Source organism: Triticum dicoccoides, chromosome 3B (genome assembly GCF_002162155.2).
Source record: "Triticum dicoccoides isolate Atlit2015 ecotype Zavitan chromosome 3B, WEW_v2.0, whole genome shotgun sequence".
Taxonomy (NCBI): Eukaryota; Viridiplantae; Streptophyta; class Magnoliopsida; order Poales; family Poaceae; genus Triticum; species Triticum dicoccoides.
In genome coordinates this window covers 690573536-690590784 of record NC_041385.1, presented here as the reverse complement: position 1 = coordinate 690590784, position 17249 = coordinate 690573536, and the positions used below count along the sequence as shown (strand labels likewise).

General features: G+C 43.7%; 1 pseudogene; it reads left to right on the top strand.

Annotated features, from left to right (window-relative positions):
• Positions 1–15140: 15140 nt before the first annotated feature.
• The window catches only part of LOC119279804, a 4524-nt pseudogene continuing 2415 nt past the window's right edge, over positions 15141–17249 (top strand).

The window sequence follows — 17249 nt, the reverse complement described above, 5'->3', positions numbered from 1 at the left end:
CCACCTATCGTGCAATACTCTTTCTCACTACCGGCGGCGCCCGCGAATGTGTCAGCTTCGTGGTCGTGGCGGAGGGGCATGACCTCAGCGGAGCCGGCAATGTCCTCCTCCTTGGTCTTGCCCCACACCTCGTCTGCTGCATCATCGAACTCCTTGTAGGCGGCCTCCAGTTCCGCCTAACGCTGGCGGTACCACTAGCGGGCGAGGCGGATCTCGCGGGCGAAGCAGTAGGGCTCGAGCAGCGCCGCTTGCTACACCACGTCCTCGTTCGGCGTGATCTCCCTGCCGGTGTCGAGCTGCTCCTTCCGCTTGCTGGTGCTCCTAGAGGAGCTGGAGATTGTAGACGGCGTTGGCCTGCGGTTCCAACGGCCATCTTTTCTAGTTCCTCGAACTTTTTTTCCTCCTTCAACCATTCCTCCACCTCCAAACTCGACTAATCCTAATTTACAAAATTCAATCAACTTACATGTAGCTATTTTGAATAGAAAAAGTATTGGATTACTTGGCATGCCATAAGAGCATCTCCAACAACAGACCAATAATTTGGTAACCAAAAACTGACTTTGCGGCAGAGAGAGAAAAATTGGTCTCCCCAAAAATATCTGCTTTTCCATAAGACCAAAAACTAGACATAAAAAAATTGAGAACCATATGAAACATGGCAATCCGACAATGGGGAGGCCGGGAAGCGGATCCGACGAAGTGGAGAAGCTCGGTGGGGACAACAATGATGACGACGGAATCCGGTAGCGGGGAAGTTCCATGATGGCGGTGCGGTGCTCGGGGATGACAACGGGAGCTTGCAGATGTCAACGCCGTGCTCGGGGACGGCGGCGTGAGCTTGTGGATGTCAGCGGGGAGCTTAGGGATGGGTGCAAGGGTGGATCCGACGATGTGGAGCGTTGTGGGACGACAAAAATTGGGCAGGACCCAATGACGGAGGCGCAAGCTCGCAACGTTCGTGGTGCAGTGGCAGCGGGGCTTGGGGAGGCCGCGGGGGGAGTGGCGGCGGCGGCGGCCGGCTAGGCGGCCTGGAGGAGGGATGAGGCGGCACATTGACGATGAAAATTCACCAAGCGGCGATTGGGCTTGACGCTATTATTTTGTGGTTTTTAGTCGCTAGTGGTGACATGCATCACTTGTGGAATTTTTTGGTCGGGACAACTGTTGGATCTGTTTTTCTTTTTCGAAAAAGAAAAAAAAACAGTTTTTTGGAGAGTGTAATTTTTTTGGGTCATTTGCATTTTTGCCCCTAACTCGAACCACCTACTCAGATTTGCCCCTAATTTTAAAGCATGCTCAAATTTACCCCTCTGCCGTTAAGTCACTACTCGGAAATGCCCTTATGTCCAGTCAAAGGCCTTTTTACCGTCAGAGGCCGATGTGTACTGTAGCAGACGGAAAGTGATACAGTATTGGACGGAAAGTGTTACAGTACTAGACGGAAGGGCATTTCTGAGTAGTGGTGACTTAACGGCGGAGGGGCAAATTTGAGCATGCTTTAAAATTAGAGGTAAATCTGAGTAGTGAGTTCGAGTTAGGGGCACAGATGTAAATGTTCCAAATTTTTTTGTCTGCTGTTGGAGATGCCCTGATCAAAGCCAAAATCCACTAATACAGTCGAAGGGGAAAAAAGAGAGATGGAGAGCGGCGGCGCCCAAGAGGTCACGTGGTCGATGGCTCTGATGAGCGGAATGACCTTGTGCGACGACAGCCCCCTCGAAGAGAAGGGAAGAGGGATGGAGAGCAGTGGCGCGCTAGCCGTCTCATCGTCGATGACCCCGCGGGGTCACGAGGATCCAAACGAAGAGAGGAGAGTAGGTAACTCTTTCCATCTCGATTGTTGAATGACCTGAAATATCATCAATCCTAGCTTAGCTCATCTAGTTGTAATAAAATACAGTAAAGCTTAGCTCATATACGTGTTTTTATATCGCTGAATTCCTAAAAGTGCACCTCCTTTATATGGGATTATTGGACCTATGCCACTACAAGAACAGAACTTCGGCAAAATACCACTAAAGGTCCAACTTTAGATTTAGCAGAGCGTTTTGCAATTTTCCATATCTGTCACCCTTCCGTTAACTAACATCATTTTGCTTTCTATACTGCCATTTCACCCGGATTCAACACACAAGCCATTTAACTGCACTCGTTCATCCATTCAGTAAAAAGCTGCAGTCATTCATTCCACCAGGTTCCTTAATTCTGACATGGTTCTAAACAGCGTATAATAGAAGCATGGTTGCTAGGTAGAGACCTAAGACCATAGTTTACATAATAGAGTCACAGAGATCTGACCAAGTACCAACTTATAGTCTGGATAATAAAGCCTTTGGTTTGTTCCTCTAGGTGAGATGGGTCCGTCGGCGCTGATTTCGGCCCAAGCCGGTGAAAAACGGGCTCCTGGGGCGTGACTGAGCCGGTTTTTCGGCGCCGGCGCGAAAAAATCGCCTGGGGGCCGTGTTGGGGGCGCGGCCGGAGATGCTCTTACACTGATGGTGTTTGAGCTTGGTATAAACGGCCACTTTGATGCTAGAACTTGTGACATACATTGAACTGTTGCAATAACTTGGCTCGGGTGTGCAAATACGGTCCTAATCACGCTTGGATACGAAATCCACGCTGACTTGATGGGCCAACATGGCATGGGCCTGCTGTCAATGACTTGAAGCGTGTGGCCTGTTAATTTTTTTTCCAGAAAACCCTCGAATTTTTTTATTTCTCACAAAAGAGACCCTGTCCACGCGGTAGATGTTTTTTCTTTGTTGTATGACAGGTGGGCGCCGACGTGAAAATTAAAAGGAAAAATGGTCAGCCTTCTACAATCAACGTGAAAATTAAAAGGAAAAATGGTCAGCCTTCTACACTCGACGTGAAAATTAAAAGAAAAATCGTCAAAGCCTTCTACACTCGAACGCGCAATCAAATGCTAGGACGTACCAACTCACAGCCACTACACCATATACTCTGGGATGTTCAACAAAGATAACAGACGTTTAATGTTATGAGTATCAACTAGGAAACATGCCCGTGCGTTGCAACGGGAGAAAACGGCCCTCGCGCTTATCATTGAGCATGCTAAAGACCTCATCCTCATGCCCATAATATAATAAACATGACTAATACATCATCCTCAGTTTCACATCCTCCATTTCAATATAACATCAGACACATGTTTTCGCTTGTCATCTTTGCCGTCCTCGTCGCCGGTTGTCGCAGTACCAATTGTCACTAACCAAGGTTTGCAAGGTCTAATAGCTGGATTGTTGAGCCGCCTTCGTGCCTGGTGAAGATCAAGAGAGTTGAACACAGTTTTTTATCATCTGACTAATATAATAGGAAAAAAAACCTGCACATAATATATATTTGTGTCATCATATAAATTGATTAGTTTGTGTCGGATAGACCATGAAACCTTAGTTGGACTCCTCATGCATTTTGACGGAAGTCACTCGGCCGAGTGAGACTGGTTGTATATGAAGACGCGACAAAGAAAAATATTCCTTCCATATCCCTAGTCTAATAAAATGAAGTAAAACAAAGCATCATGTGGGCATATTTAAAAAATTCGCCAAGTTTTATTAATATAGATATAGATTAAAACAATTTAGCTACAGTACCTCCCAGTTTAGAAAAAAACATGTTTACAAAAATGTTTACCTTTTCAAATTTAAAGTTAAAACAATATTTGTGTTTTTAAAATGTTTGCAAATTCAAGAAATAATCACAACAGTACCTTCTAGTTTTAATAAATTGTTTGTGTTTTAAAAAATACTCAGGTTTCAAAAAAAGTAAAAAGACAAATATTGTTCTTTAAAAAAATGTTCGGCCTTAATTTTTTTATTAACAACTTTGTAAAGTTTTCACATTCTTAAATATATTCACTTCAAAACATATTTTCCTCTTTGTATCTGGCGCGACTATGTATTTAATTTAAAATTTCGTGGTGCTAATTAAACACCTAGTCTCGTATAGTCTAGTGGTTAACATTTGAGGTCTCTAGCGTGAGCGGCTGGTTTCAATTCCTTGTGTAGCGGTACTTTTTCTTGGAAGTTCTTTTACTGGCGCGGGCTGTATGCTAATGGGCCGGCCCATTTCGGCTCTGTGCGTCCTGTGTTTTTTTTTGACAGAAACGAATCAGAGAACGAGAAAACGCCCGCACTAGGAAAGGTCTGGGACGTACGAAGCCTGGGACGTACGAAAATTATGTGTGTCCCATCGTGAACGAAAAAAACTGAAGAAACAATCCTCCCTTTAATATTATTAGGTAAAGATAAATATAAAGATAACAATAAAAATAAAGTTACAGGTGTTCCTCAAAAATGATAAGTTTTTTTTTGAGGGGTAGACTGCACCATTTACTCTCGGATGTTCAAAATGATAAGTAGTAGTATAGTGATGATGCATGTGGGGCTTAAATTGGGTGCAGATAATGCGGCCCATTTTGCACGCGCTAGTTCCTTTTGAAATATTTGTAAAACGTAAGTAATAAAAGCAAAGTTCAAAATATTTATGTGTTATAAATATTATACATACAAACGATGATTAGTACTACATAAAAACATTTAAATATACACACATGTATTATATAATTGTTTTTAGTAAATGTGGGCACTTAAAATGCTTAATGAATATAAAAAGAATACACTTGCAGCTTATATTTAAGTTATTCAAATTGATGAATATAAACATTTACTAAATATTTATGAATATTCACTTGTGACTTATATTAAAAAATAATTTAAATATTAGCACGACTGAATATTCATATGAACACTTTAAATTTTAAATTATGAGTATTTTTAATTGTACAAACATCGAATTATACAAATGTGCATAAATTTTCTGAAATTTTTGTAGAACTAACATAATATTTATGAATTGTAATTTTAAAAATATCTGCGTTTTTAAATTATACAAACATTTTAACAATTCATAAATACTATTTAACAAATATATGTATATTTCTACAATAATACGTGAACAGTTTAGAAAAGTAATTTATTTTGTTTGTATGTATATAATAATATTTATACCTCACAAATATTTAAAGATTATTTTTGTTACTAAGATTAGAACTTACATTACCTATAAATTTCTAAATAAAACTAACAGGAGCAAATGGGGCGCACTCACAGCAGCCCATTTCAGCCCCACAAGCGCCTCTATTCGACTATTTTCAAAAAGAAAAAAGTGCCTCTATTGGACTACATTAAAATTGGTATCCATTTGAAGATGTTAAGACGTGAATGTTGTAGGTGTCAGGACCGACCTTGACTGAACCAAGGGTCGCGTGTTCGAGACGAATCCCTCATTTTTTTTGTTAATTTTAGTATGTACACACGTTGACCCACCGGCCATAAGTCGAAAAGAATGAAATGCCATTTTTCCAACGTCAACAGGGTTTTTTGTGAGAAAAAAAGCGAGGGGGTGTTCACAAAGGAGGGATTCATACCATGTTGATGCGCCTAGTCAACGGCTCAGACGTACAGAACCAAGATTTGGACCGTATTTGCACGCCGGAGCCAAGTTATTACACCAGTTTGATATATACCGCGAGTTCTAGCACCAAAGTGGTTGTTTGCGTCAAGTTCAAGCATCACCGGTGTAATTGACTCTTTATATAAAAAAAACTATGCTTGAACTCTTTCCCATCAGACAAAGCACACTACTAAGTTAAGTATTTTCTCCTCATTTACTGTAGCCATCAATTTAAAAGTCACCATTATTTTCTCCTTTCAGTTGAAAGCTGGAGATTAATTGTTTTAATCATGTACTAATGATTTCTATTGTTGTTGATCAGCTTGTCTGGAGCCAAAGATGATGGCTGTGCCTTATGACAGTTGCATGCCTAACTGGAGGGTTTGTGGAAGGCATGCATATTGCGCCATGATGCATATATTTTAGCTGGAGCTAGCTAACAAATCATATGTCGGTGACCCAATTTAGTTGTATGGCTACGTGGCTGTCAGAGATCTGTTGAACCCTATATGCAACTATGTCTTCAACCGTACAAGAGATGGTCCTTTTATTGTGGGGCATGATGGCCTCATATAGATGTCTGGCCCTAAGAAAGGCATCAGAATGCAAGCTACCGTGGTAATCAAGTTTGACCTGAAGATTAAGACAGGAGAATAAGGTGGTGATCTAGAGTTCATTGATGGTGTTGCCCAATTCAACGACAAAGGCACAAGCCACACTGTCATAATCACAGGACGATTGGATGGTAATTGTGGCTCAGTGGACATAACGTTTGCACTTCTGGAACAAGCCTCGGAGGCCACTGTACAGGTTGAGATATCAGAAATTAAGCAGGGAAGTTGCTTAAACCTATGTTTGGTAGGGTCTTACACTAGCCCATCTTATGTTGCACGCGGCAAAATCGAGTTGTTTGATGGGGTTATCGCCGCTGAGGCATCTGAGCTAACCAGGGCCGTGGGTGCTGTGGCACCAGATGCTAAGTTGGTTGTAACATTGAAGCTTAGTCAGAAGGGTGGGCCGGACATCTACCGATGCGATGTTTTTCAGGTTAAAAACATGCAACTCAGAGCTTGCCTTTCTATTTTGGTTTGGCCACTGTGGAGGTGATGGTAACTTGGTCAACTATGGATATTCCCTAGAGTCGATAAGTTTCGGGCATCTGATGGCGTTGAGTTTGATGATTGATAATTGCACTTGTAAGAAAAATATCACTCCTAACCCACTTTGCCATGTCTAATACCATGTCTATCTCAGTTGTGTACTTGATGGCGTACTTAAGTGCTCTGAAACCTACCCATGCGTATGTGAAATGACTGTCACGAAAAATTGTTGCACTCTCTACTTTGTTTGTCTTGAGATGTATGTGCAAATTTGAATGTTCCTATTTTTAGGAATCATTGGCATTTTCTCATGTGGTCGTTAGAGAGCTGAAGTCCTAGCGGCAGGTGGACCTGCTAGATTGGTTGTCCCCTGTCCACTTCAATGTGTGGCCTATTTGCTGCCCATAGTGTGGCATGTCTCCTCACTCGTATGGCTTGAACTTATACGTGGTTGTTGGATGTACCTTGTTGGTGGTGTTTGCTCTATAACATAAAGCAGGGTTATGCAGTACTTTAGCTATGGCCTTTTGTCTTAAGAAAAGTGCTCTTAACATGTTTCTCATGGTCTGTTGCAGACATTAGGTATATTTAGTTCTACCAATAATTGTCTTATAAAAATTTAGCTAGCCTGGACACAAAATACTTTTGGCTAGCCAAAATATTTGTCAAGTTTGTTTGCCCATGAGTTGGCTAAACATGACAAAAAAATGAAAAATGAAATATGGTTGACAAAGAGACATTTTGGCATGCCAAAAAGTCGGCAACCATTTAATCAGAGACCAAATGTTTAGCCATGGCAATTTTTCCTATTTTCTTTCAAAAAGGGGAGTACTTAATCTCTGCATCACGTGATACACACAACCATTATATTAATCTGTACCAAGTTCAAGTCACCTAGTATCAATAAAAGTAAAAATAAGCACTACCACAACTGGTCGGATCCTAGATTACGTAGCTTATCCACATAATATATGAGTGGATTGCCAGCCAAACTAATTGAATAAGCCATGTGCAACCATTTGCAGCCGGCTGCACCGAGAGGCCATAAGCGTCCGTGTGTCCATATGCTGCAGTGATTACGACATACGGATTGAACCGTTGCCATGTAGGTAACTTGCAAGAAACTAGGAGTAGATGATCTGTTAAAATGCAGCCATTTTGGCAATTTCATATTTCACGGAGGATGGCACAAACCCTACACACAGATTTGGCCCAACAACTTATGACGAATACCACCAACAAGTTTCGAAACAAATTTGGAATAGCTGGCAGTGCTAAATTGTATGTAACATGAATGATGAATCATGCACGAGATCAAAGTAGCAAACGAATATGACATATATAAATGATGAATTGCCTCCTCTTGATCGCAAAACAACATTTTTTTGCTACCATGTGAGTTATGCTTAGCAAGATTATCTTTGGTAAGAGATACCTCCTTATGCAAAAATCACATGAAAACTTTGTTTTTGGAACCTTTGTTTTCCAGGTGTTAGTGGTTGAGGCCCGTCATTGCGAGCCTCTCGAGAGAATTCCTATGTGTTGCCATATTGGCTCTATACATTACGCTTGCTTGTTTTGGTGCTATGTTGGCTTTGCACATTAGGTTGGCTTGTTTGTTACTTGTTTTGACTCATGTATATGAACATCGGCTTGTGTTAGCAGGTGAGATTGATGTTAGCAATTAATGGTAGGTGAGATACGTGGAATCATGAATGTCAGCAGAGCCTATTAAAGCTCCCTAGCATAATTGTTGCATGTAAAACACCTCAATATGATTGTCAAGCATTATATTTAGCTGAAATAGGATTTCATATGGTAGGCTTAATCCTATTGAAGCCCTTTAGTAGAATCGCCACTGGTGGTCGAGAAGTACCCACAGTTGGTTAAGCATCCCCTTCGTCGACTACATCGATCATCATTGTTTATTTTTCCATCATGGTAGAGATGACTCACTTGTTAGTTCTCGACTCACACAAAAAGTAGCATAGTTTTCCATGCTTCATGTTTTTTGTTTTAGCATAATGCATTATGCAATATTCAGGATGGCCGCAGATGTGGAATTGTTCTCAATTTGTTACATCACATAACCTTCTGTTGCAGATTATTGGTTCTTGACACACACAAAAGTTGTTCTTTTCATGTCCTTGCAAACACACTCTTACAAAAAAATTCAAAATATTTGGGGTGTCGAAGTCTTCTTCCTTCTGCATCCATCGGCAACACGCCGTAAGTGTAGCTCAATGATGCTTGTGGGCCTCCGCCTTGGTGGAGCAAACTTTTTAAAATCCAGAAGTTTGTAGAAGCAGTGACTGGAAAGTCGTCAATACAGACCAAGATATGCTGGCGGCCGCGGTCTTCGAAGCAAATCACCACCCTTAAAAAAAGGCATGTATAAACTCCAAAGACGACAAAGACCACGAAAGCCACCCGCTAAAATACATCACCTATGCAAAACCTACAAATATAAAATATGTCATGATTCGTAACAAACTCCCCGTAAAAATCTTATATATTCTAGATATTTATATTTGTGTAGATCTAATTATAAATATTTATGTTAAGATATTTATTGTACCACATACCTTAGAGATTTGTACTAAGATATTTAATATTACACACACATACATATGCACTATATTCATGCTAGTGTCACAAAATAATCGAAAAGACATGTAATTTTACCAGTTTTTCACAATTAAGACAATTTCGTTTAAACATGCTTTTGAAGGCGTAATATATTGAACAAAGAAAGTAGATTTCATTTCAACAAATAGATTAAATTTGCCATGTTATATTAGCTATGATTTTGGTTTAACAAAACAATTTATGAGCAAATATTGAAGTTTAGTATAAATATGTATCCACAAACATGAGGCCAAGCTTTGTCTGGGGTAATTAGCCGATTCAGTACCTTCTGCAGACATGTAGCATATTGCAGTATGAGAGGAGAAATAAACCAAAATGACAGAAATTGAAATGCGGATAGGAATGTAAAAGTTTACCTCATCATCGACATCTTGACGCCATTCAAGGAACCAGGGGGATTTCGGCCGAGCCACCAACACTGCCTCCTCTAAGCCCCGTGCACTCTCTTCTTGGCCGTTTGGCATCTTTATCCTCGACTTGGATTGACCCACGCTTCCGCCCTCCTCTTGCTTTGGTGGATGTGACATTTCACGTTCGAAGTGGTGCACTTGGCAGTGGAGCTGCAACGTCCGGATTATGTATGTCACCATCCCCATCACCCTCGTCGATATATGCCCAGATTTCCTCTCTTGGCTTGGGAGGCAGGGGAGGGTGACAAAAGAGTTCCCCTTCAACCCAAGCATCAACATGGTATATTAGTATGCTCCCCATCAGTTCATATGCTTCCTCCAGGTCTTCTTGATCTTCAAAACCCTCCTTCCCTTGCATAACAACTTCACATCATGACTGCCATTGCACCACTAAATCTCGTGCGCGAAGCCCAAGCCTATCAAAATGATCCATAGTATTGCAACATTTATCCAGGATCTCAAGAAATTTTGTTTCCATGATGGATACAATATATGTACCTTAGCCTCATCCATGTAGAACTTGAAAGCATAGGATTCCTAGTCTAATCCAGTGCCCCATACTCCTAACCTCAAAGCATAGGTTGTGTAGTTAGAAGGAGTAATTCAAAACCAATCACATAACTTATATATCATTAGCTGGTTCTCACCAAGAGATTGGAACTCATAAACAACAGTCAACGAATCACACTGAAGCAACACACTTAAAGGGCACATCATTTTTCCTCTGCTTGGTCTGATTCGCTTCGCTTCATTCAATCGCTATCCTCCCTCCTCCATGCTGGCGAGGAGCAACAATGGCGCATGCGTGCAGGATTCAGAGGAGCTCACAGGGGCTGCTTGGCTGACTCGACCTCGCCGGCCATAACAGTCACCCATCTCCCCCTTCCCCTTAACTGAGCGCGTCTCCTCTATCGGCTTAAGAATCTTCCTTGTAGCACACCTCAGGTTTCGCTGGAGCGGTCTTTTGCCCTCTCGTCGTTGCCGGTCGCCCAACGTCCCAAGTCTAAATACACGCGCCCCCGCACATGGATGGATCACTACTTGTAGTATATATAGATATGGAGATGGTCTTAGAATGTTAGTTTGGACTTGAGGAGTTAGAAGGAGGAGGGCATGGTCCATAGCCAGAGGGAAGGCCATGTCGTGGATCAGTGAGGTGGCAGGATGTGCCACGGATCGATGAGGTGGCGCAAGCCAGGCCGCATGATACATCCTCATCATTTCCAGGAAAGAGAATTAAGTGGCACAGAGTACCTCGATTTTTTCAATGACTTGGAAAGAAGATCTCTTGCTTTTACAATTAAGGTCATCTCCTTTTTTTTGGAAATTAACTTTCCAAGTCAGCCTGAGCTATTCTATTGTGCTTTCTTTGAGGATGTCAAAAATCAATTGTTCTAGACTTTGTAATTTATCTTTCTTTGATGTGCATCCACAAGAATAACAAGTGTGTTTACAAGCAAAAACAAATGGATCTGGTAGCATATTAACCCATAGGAAAACAAGGACAAATCTATTATGTATGTGATCAACAAGTCCTCCTTTATTAGATCCTCAAAGAAGTAGACATACACATTTGGTTTGGTTGCATCTTTTAGCAGCAGGGTTGTTGCAGACAATATTTCTCATCAACCGATGCATACATACATTCATTGGATGATTAAATCTATCCTCATGTCCACAAGATATAAATGGAAAGCAACAGCTCTCCAATAACATATTATGCATCATCCTACGAACCAACGAACGAACGACCAAGCGACAACTCTCCAAGGAGGCGACACCACACTAGTTGTGTTCCAGATAGATAAGATTGCAACAAAGAAGAGGATCCATTCTTCACTTGTGGGGGTGGGTGGCCAATTAAATAGGGATTTCCCTGGAAACCAACCCAGGTAAGATTGATGTATCTTCACACCATGTAGAGCCAGCCACTTCAACCTCCAGGTTTTTCTTTTCTTTTCTTTATATATGCTCTTGTCTCCTATAATAATAACATCTAAAGAACCAAGTGAGTCAGGTTTTTCTAACAAGGCAAGACAAAGATGCTTATCATAAAACAAATGACAGCAGGTTCATGGTTCTTCAGATTGTAAAATAGCAGTCTAATAAGGACCAGACCGGTGAGTTGAGTTGCTACAAGTAACCACAAGCTTTTACAAAATCAAGCTGGATAAACCAAACTGCAGTTGAAGCATTGCCAATTTGCTCTCAAACAAGACCTAATAAACCATTGCCAGAGTAGAAATAGAAATACAACTTTGCTAAGACCAATAACACATTGGAATAGGTCGAGTATCCAGCAGAAACAAACAACAGCTCACACTCGGTAAAAGATCGGGTAGGGGTATCTCTTCTTCTCCAATATTATCAAACAAGACTAAGAAAGAATCACCTAGGCTAGGCAGGTAATCTAGACTCTAAAGGACAAAATATAATGAGAAAAGGTTCGGGGAGACCAGACCCATGAATGTACTAATATCCAAAGGCCCGAGTTAGGTCTCCAATGAACACACCACGACACAAGAAAAACAAGATGACAAGGTAAGTTGGAAGAGGTTCAGTGCTCTTCACTGTACAACAGTCTAATTAACAAGGACAAAACAGACCATGAGTGAGTTGTAAATAACCAAAAACTACTACAAAATGTAGATAAACCAAACTTCACTTGAAACACACATTGCCAATTTTCTCTCAAGTGAATGAGGCCTATAAACCATTTCGTCCAACAATGCAACAAGATAACAAACACAAACTAGATTATAGAATTTTGCACCATAGTTGTGAAAGATGACATTCAGTTACTTGGGGGCATAGTTTTCACATTTTGAATCCATATACAAGATCGTGGTCCTCGATCGGTTGACCAAGATCAGGAATGTTCCGCTGGAATTTGTTTATCCAGAGCAGAGGATCTAGCAGCGCCTCCCCTCCAAGGGAGCGGATTGGGTACTCGCTGATTGAAGAGGGGATCAGTGGCTGGCTTCATGGACGGATGACTGGTGGAAATCTAGGGTTCCGCGGTCCGAATTGAGATGTTTAAGGGGTTTGGCGATGGATTAGCGGCTCTAACCTTGGGATTCTGGAGGGGATTCACTCAAGTGGCTTCTGGGGCGTGGGAGTCCAATGCCCTAGACTGTTCGAGTTTGACTCGGAGTTTTTTTTTTTGTCGACGCTTAAGAAAACAAACAATTGAATTGACACATGACTTTTTTTTTTGAGGAATGAACCTATACAGGACTAGAATGCAAAATTAGCACCATCTTCCAAACCTGGCTATCCGGGCCGGCCCATCCTTAAACGTGTTTGGCACGACACGGTCCGTGACAACACATTTATAAACCGGACGTGCCAACAAGCCCGACACGGCAGTTGTGCCGGCCCGCGTGCTATTTGGCATGTTTTGTGCCTATTTTTGCTTTCTAGGTTGTTCAAAAAATAAAAATAAATAGAAAAAAGGATTGTGCAGTGCCGGCACGTGGGCCTCGCCCTCGCCTCATGGTCCAGACACGGCCCCAGGCGCGTGTCAGACCGGGCATGACATGCCAGGCACATGTGCTTCTCGGCCGGCTGGCAAAGCACGGCATATCGACGATGAAAATTCACCAAGTGGTGATTGGTCTTAAGAGCAACTCCAACGGTGTGACCGTGATTTTGTCTGTATTCTATTCATTTGGGTCCGTCGCTCGCCCGGCGTCTGTCCTATTTCAGGTTTGGGTCGGCAGTGCGTCCAACACGCTGATCCATATCTGCCGGCATGGCCGGCTGGCTGCCCTATTTCGACAAATAGCTTATTTTTGCATTGCTTTTGCATTCAAACGTATAGTCAAATAACATAGTTTCAACCGAATAAAATAACAGAGTTTTACAAGCCGGATACAAGTAAAAATGTCTCACATAATTTTGCAAGCCGAATAAAGAAGATACATTTATTGGTTGCCAACATGAACCCACATATACTCAACCAAATCATTTTGAAGTTGCATGTGAGTTTCCCAATCATGCATGTCATGATGAAATTGGGTGAACTGTTCAAACGTTGCCGCTCCTCCATGCTCAGGCACCATATTCTCACCCTGAAACTGAAACCCTTGATCGTACAGACGTTCCGGGCGTTCATCTTCTACAATCATATTGTGCATGATCACACAAGCAGTCATCACCTCCCGCAGTTTCTGCGTGCTCCAGGTATTAGCAGGATACCGAATGATGCCCCATCGAGATTGCAAAACACCAAAGGCACGCTCAACATCCTTCCTAGCACTCTCTTGCTCTTGGCCAAATCTTTTCCTCTTCTCTCCGACAGGGTTGGGGATTGTTTTGACAACAGTGGTCCACTGAGGATAGATACGTCACCAAGGTAGTATCATTTGTTGTAGTTGTGCCCGTTGACAGCAAAGTTCACCGTTGGGCTGTTGCATTCGGCAAGCCTAGCAAACACCGGCGACCGCTGAAGGACGTTGATATCATTGTGTGATTCGGCCATGCCAAAGAAAGAGTGCCAGATCCAAAGATCTTGAGACGCCACGACCTCAAGTATGGCAGTGCAAGCCCTGACATGGCCCTTATACTACCCTTGCCAAGCAGAAGGGCAACTCTTTCACTCTCAATGCATATAGTCTATGTTGCCAAGCATCCCTGGGAAGCCCCTGCTGGCATTCATCGCCAACAAACAGGTTGTATCTTCAGCGGTCAGCTCTCTCAAGTACTCAGGGCCAAACACAACAATAACAGCCTTGCAGAACTTGTATTGGGACTCTAGGCATGTAGACTCGCTCATACGGACGTACTCATCAATGAGATCACCGGGCACTTCGTATGCAAGCATTCAGATGGCGGCAGTGCATTTCTGATAAGAGGAGAAACCAATCTTTCCAACGGCATCCTCTTTGCACTCGAAGAAGTCATCCTAGCCGGCCACCCCCTCTCTAATGCGGTTGAAAAGATGCCTACTCATACGGAAACGGCGGCGGAATTTCTGATATTTGAACAACAGATTTGTTGTATCAAAGTAGTCCTTCCAAAGAAGGAAATGCCCGCTCTCCCGGTTGCGATTCAACGCCGGAAGGTGGCCTGGAATTGAGCCACAGAACAACGGCCGCTGGCTATTGAGGTGGTGATGGACCAACACGGCAGCCAATATCTCCTCGTCATCGGACAACGAATCGTCGGAGTCGCAAAGGAAATTGTGGAAAAAAAACTCGTCGGCGGAGTCCATTTTGTACCTTGGCAAACTGTCGAACAACTTGCGGGCGTCGATGAAGAAGACGACCGGCGAAGGGAGTTGAGGCGCGCACGGACCAGCTAGCTGCCCTGCCGGCGTCCGACGAGCATGGCGGTGAGGGTCTGGCCGGGGACGGCGAGGCGACTACTTGGCCGCGGGGGTGTCGAGGTGGGAAGCAGTCGGTTCCCGGCGGCAAGACGGCGGTGGCAACATCGAAGGTGGCGGCGTTGCTCAGAGGATGTTGCGGGCGTCGGCAGCCGACAGAGTCACCGAAAAATGGGCGGCGGCGGCGGCGACGACGAAGGAGGCGGGCGTGGTTGCTGTTGGATGGGGGGAGGTCAATGTGCCACCGACCAGCGGGCCCGGGGAAAGGAGAAGGCAAGCGCGCGCGCGTCCGTCTCGTGTCCGCCCGACGCAGATCCGGCTATAAAATGGGCCGAGAATGGGTCGTGGCGCGTTGGGCCGACTTTTATGTCCGCACCGACGTCAACTGACGAAATGGGTCGCCCCGTTGGAGTTGCTCTAACGCCATCATTTTGTGGTTTTTTGATCAGGTGCTAGTGGTGACCCAAATTATAGCTGGCCAAACGGGCCGGCCCGGCCCGGCACGGCACGACCCATCCTAATCGTGCCTGGCACGGCCCGGCCCGCCTAGGCACGATTATTATACGGGCCGTGCCGTGCCAGCCCGCGTGCTGCAGCCTGCAGCCCAGGCACGGCCCGTATGCTAATCGGGCCGCCCCACCGGCACGCCAGACCCACTAATCTACCTCCTATTTTGCGCACTGGATGTTTTTTAACCTATTTTTACATGTTGGCCCATATTAAGATACATAAAAAATATAAAAAAGTTAATCGGGCCATGCCGTGCCGGCCTGCGTGCTCGCCCTTCAGGCCCAGGCACGGCCTACGGCGTGCCGCGTGCCGGGCCCGGCCCGTTTAGCACGTGCCGTGCCGTGCCAGGCCCGTGCCGTGCCGACCGTGCTACCGGACCGGCCCAACTATCTCGGCCCGTTTGGCCAGCTATAACCCAAATATATCACTTGTTGATTTTTTTGGTGTTGGATTTGTTTTAAAAAAAATCATTTTCCTTTCAAAAAAGAAAGAAGTTTTTTTGGTCGGTGTGATTTTTTATCTGCTGTTGGAGATGCCCTGACCAATGCCAAAATCCAGTCGAAGGGGAAAAAAGAGCGATGGGGACCGGCGGCGCCCAAGAGGTCACGTCGTCGATGGCTCTGAGGAGCGGAATGACCTTGTGCGACGACAACCCCCTCGAAGAGAAGGGAAGAGGGATGGGGAGCGGTGGCGCACAAGCCGTCTCATCGTCGATGACTCTGCGCCGGCGGAGCCGCGACGATCCAAACGAAGAGAAAAGAAGTGGGGTTGAGAGAGGCGGAGCACAAGCGGTTGTATCGTCGACGGCTCCCCGGAGCATAGTGGCCTTGGGCGCCGACGGGCGTCCCCTCGACGGCGTCGTGCGTGCTGAACTGCTTTGGAAATTGAAGCATGGCGATGGATCCATCTACAGAAGCGACGGTTATTGGGCTAAAGTTTACCGTCTCTATGATACCAGCGAGAGTACGTACAGTAACTCTTTCAATCTCAATTTTTTGTTGATTTTTTCCATTTCAATTGTCGAATGACTTGAGATATCAATCTTAGCTTAGCTCATATAGGTGATTTTAGTATTACCAAATCCCTAAAGGGCACCTCTTTTATATGTGTTTCTCGATCTGAACAATTACAAGAGCACAACTTTGGCAAAATGACAACTTCAGATTTTCGCCATCAAAGGAGCACATCATTTTGCAATCTTCCATATCTGTTACCCTCCCGTTAACTACGACATTTTCAACTGGATTCAACACACAAGGAACATTTAAATGCAGTCAGTCAGCATAATAGCAACACTGTTCCTTAATTCTGACATGGTTCACAGCAACAGCACCACAACAGGGGTTGTTCGCATAATAGTAGCATGGTTGCCAAATAGAGATCTGACATTTTTACACCAGAGAGATTTGCCCATGTACCAAGTACCAACTATAATTCTCGATAATAAGACTTTGGTTTATTCCTCCAGATGAGATGGACAGCATTCTTTCTAGTTCTAGAATCTGAACTTATTATAGAAATAGGTGCCATTCTTCTAATGTCACACCTGGGCTTGAGTGAGCTATTGCAGATGAAGTCTTGTTGTTCTTCCCATTGCGAGGGTTCAGCAACATCTGTGGAGACTTTAGCGCCTCTGGATTTTCTTTTATAACTTTATTAAGACCACACTTGGGCTAGGCATGGAACATTTCTACTGGACGATATTACAGAAGTTAACAACTTGGTTCTCTGCCCTCCTTTCCCTTTGCGCCTTTGCGTGTTTTTGTCGGT